General features: G+C 38.5%; 1 pseudogene; it reads right to left on the bottom strand.

The window, feature by feature from the left end:
• Positions 1-3,128: 3,128 nt before the first annotated feature.
• LOC101578832 lies at positions 3,129-3,649 on the bottom strand (annotated as a pseudogene).
• Positions 3,650-3,979: the final 330 nt, after the last annotated feature.

Here is a 3,979-nt window from a genome sequence, read left to right as displayed (position 1 = left end):
CTACCTTTTCTCTTTTCCCTCATCTTATTTATTCCTTGTCTTTAGTTTCTTTCTATTTTCTATATGTATCATACCTTATATACTTTATTTGTTCTTTGAGCTTCTTACACTAGGGAGACAATATGATATTTACACATGTGGGTCAGATTTATTTCACTTATGAGTATAGCCTCTAGTTTCATCTATTTACCTATAAAGATCTTAAATTTGTCTTTTTTAAAGCTAAATAATACCCCAGAGTATTGTTTAGCTATTGTATAAAAATACTGCCAGGTGATGGAGATTTTGGTTGTTTCCAAGATTTGGCTATGAAAAATTGTGCTGCTAAACATGGGTGCACATATATCACTATAGTATGATGTTTTCAGTTTTTGGAAAAATACCCAGAAGGGGAGTAGCTGGGTTGAATGGGACCTCCAATCGTAGTTTTCTGAGGAGTCTCCACACTGATTTGCATAATGGCTGTACCAGTCTACACTTCCACCAACAGTAGAGAAGGGTTGCTTTTCCCCCACAGCCTCTCCAGCATTTGTGTAACCTTGCTTTCTGTAATACTCAGTTTCTAAAGAATTACAAGTAAGGTTTTTTTTTAAATCTAGACAAATACATTTTATTTCTAAGTCAACAATATAAGGAGGGCTCCACAGCAACATGTTGACTTAGACATCCTAAACTTTCTTGTACCTCTTTCTACCTGAAGCTTTCCTGAATTGAGATCATTTTTGCCTTGGGCTATTTGCTTACTATTCCCCAAGTAACAAGCTTGCCTGCGAAAATTTCTGGAGTGACTAAAGCTAAAGAATACGAATACAGAAACAAGTAGACATTGAACAGAAAATTTAAGGACTGAGAACAATCCATGGGGCAGGGGACAAAACCAGTATCCTGAAACCTGACCAAAAAGAAACCAAAGATTAAATAATTATGCTTAACATTTCAGTCTAGGAGGAAGAGCCATAAAACAAAAATTCGCAAAGGAAAATGGAACATCTATAGGGACCAAAAGATTTAAGCAGTTTTAGACAAAAATATCTGGCAAGATTATAAGAAATAACACAAGCAAACACATTTGCTGCTGTTGATATTCTTCCAGCTTCTTTCATGTATGTACATTTGAGTGGCTTCACATGGACTTCTCAGGCTGTTAGAAAAGATGCTTTTGTGTACTTCACTCACACATGATTTTACTGTCCTTCCCACCAAACATGTATATTTCTGAACAAGCGCTTTGTTCCCATTTGAGTTCTTACTCCCAGGTAAACCCTAATGTATTTTGGTTTCAGAAAAGAGTGAAACTAAAATTTTCTCCTTCTGTTTCCATGAAGCTATTTTATTTTCCTGATAATTTTCTGACCTCAAATGAGGTTTTCAACAGTTCAGCTCATTTTCTGGAGCTCCAGGTGGTGAGCCTGAGAATTCTGATCCTGTAATCACATGCTTTGTTCCTTTGCTGAGCAGTTTACACTTGGAGTTAGTGTCAATTCCTTAACATAAACTCAGGTACAGTCCAGAGGAACTCCTTATAAATAACAGATGCCACTCCTATCCCTCAAGAAATCCAAGAGTTTTATGGACACTGTGCCAGAAATCTGGAACAAAGAACAAATGTAGTTTTTACTATAGGATAGGATCTTTCTGTGAACTCCAGAAGTGAATGCACACCAATCAAAACTCTCAGATCAGCCTCATGAACCCTTGTCAATATTCAGGTCTTCATTATGCTCTGTGCATATCAAAAGTGTGTCCCTGAACGTTATATGATATCATATGAGCTACTTAGTGATTTTAGATGAAAAATATTCCTATGTATTTTACAAAATAAAATTCTTCATAAGATTCATAATCACTCTTTTGTACTGATTACTACTGTAGTCTGAAGGCTGTGAGAAGCCTGAAGGATCTCCATTAGTCCCTTCAGTGGGGCTGCAGCTGCTCCTGCCTCTCCTGTGTGCATTACTTGCCCATCATGGTCTCATTTTGTTTATTTTGTGTTTCCATAGCTACTGCTTGAATGCACAATACCTTCAATGCCAAAAATTGATTATTGACTTAGATTATTCAAGATGTTATGTGATAATAAGCAAGTACAAAAGCCAGCAGCTTAGTAGAACTCAGTGTTGCCTTACCTCCTTGTTCACATCTAAAGTTTAGCAGGGAGCTCTCCTCAACACAGTCACCAGGAGCCCAGCCCTTCAGCTTGTCAGTCCCACACCTGCTCATCAGATGCTGCATGCCAGAAGTCAGAGGCCTGGCAGCTCCTGCACTAGTCGGAGCACACTGCCCAGAACTAATGGGTCTCATCTGCTCACATTTTGTTGACTAAGTCCTATGTATTTCCCTTTTGACTTAACTCAAGGTATGCTGACCTTATCAGGCTTTGATAGGAAGCCCAAACATTTAATTTTTATATCTTGGGAGATTTTGACTAATTTAGGCGATTTTTTTTTCCATGTGAAACCACAAATAATTCAAAGGGTTTAATAATGAGATCAATGGCCATAACCTTGGTTTGATGCTTGCCAAGAATATGAGTTTAATTGGACATTTTTAAATGCAAACTACCTCTGTTTTATTTTTTACTGTTTTGAGGGCAGAAGTTTTGTTTCCAATCCAGTAAACACCTGATTCAAGGATTCATTTTATTTCTTTAAAGTTTATTTTCCTGAGCTCTTTTTTTTCCTCTGATACTCTTGCCAAATGCAGTAAAAAAAAAATCACAACATTATGCAATATAACAACCATTGATGAATTCCTATTATTTTGTTTAATGAAATCCTATATTCTTCCATCCATCCTTTCTTTCTTCTTTCTTTCTTTCTTTCTTTCTTTCTTTCTTTCTTTCTTTCTTTCTTTTTCTTTAAAATGCATTCAGTGTAGGGTCTCACTGTGCAGCTCAGTCTTGTAGTGATCCTCCTGTTTTCAGCCTCCTGAGTGCTGGGATTATAGGCCTGTGCCACCATACCCAATCTCACTGTTCAGCTGTAAGATCCTGAGGGCTGAGCCAGCATGGCATGTGGGGCCAGGATAGAACCTTGGTCCTTGTGCTTGCCTAAGCATGCACTTAGTCTGCTGAGCTATCTCTTCTATCTTGAGATACACTGTGGAACAATTTTTTTTCAGAGCCAGTCCTATTCAATAGTAAACAGTTTGGGCATAACTGTTGAGCACTGCTGGCAGAGTTTTACCGTTGTCCCTTGGGGTCTCTTTCATGTAGTGATGAGAATCTTGGGAGAAGTTTGTCTGTTGAAGTAAGGAGAAAACTTATCTGTAGCTTCATCCTAAGCAATCTCTTCATCATTGGTGCTTACTGTAGTTTCATCATAGACTCCTTGGTTGTCAATAGTCTTGCGTACCAGTTTTGGTGGAGCCTTATCAGCATGAATTCTCTCTTTTTTAAGCTTTTTCTTAGCAGTCAACTTTTCCTTCCGCTGCTGCTGTATCCACTGCGTGAACATTAAGTGTCTCCGCTGCTTGTTCTTAATTTCTGAAATGCTGAAGCCGGGGGGAAGGCAGTCACTTTTGGGGAGCTAACTCCACCTTTTTTCGCTCCATCTCCAGTGACTGCAGCCTTTTGAGGGTCTGCTACAGCGGCTTTCCTTTTCAAGCTTTACTTCTCCCTGCCAACACTGTTTTCCTCAGCCTTCGCCATGTTGTTTGCTCCAGTGCCTATTAATATTATTATTATTGGGGCCAGGGAGATGGCTCAGTAGAATAAGTGTTTGCCTGACAAGTGCAAGGGCCTGGGTTCAATCCCTGGTTCTGCCAAAAAATTATATTATTATTATTATTATTATTATTATTATTATTATTATTATTATTATTATTATTTTTTATTTTAGTAAGGGTATACAGGGTCTACAGGTTCTCACTATGTAGATAGGACTTGTAGTGATCACCCTGTGTTCAGCCTCCCAAAGACCTGAGATTACAGGTGTGAACTACCACACCCAGTCTCAAGCCAAGGATAGAACCCTGGCCA

This window comes from Octodon degus, unplaced genomic scaffold (genome assembly GCF_000260255.1).
Source record: "Octodon degus isolate 3935 unplaced genomic scaffold, OctDeg1.0 scaffold00125, whole genome shotgun sequence".
Classification (NCBI taxonomy): domain Eukaryota; kingdom Metazoa; phylum Chordata; class Mammalia; order Rodentia; family Octodontidae; genus Octodon; species Octodon degus.
Note: the sequence above shows the minus strand (reverse complement) of the source record. Positions and strands in the feature narration are given on the sequence as shown.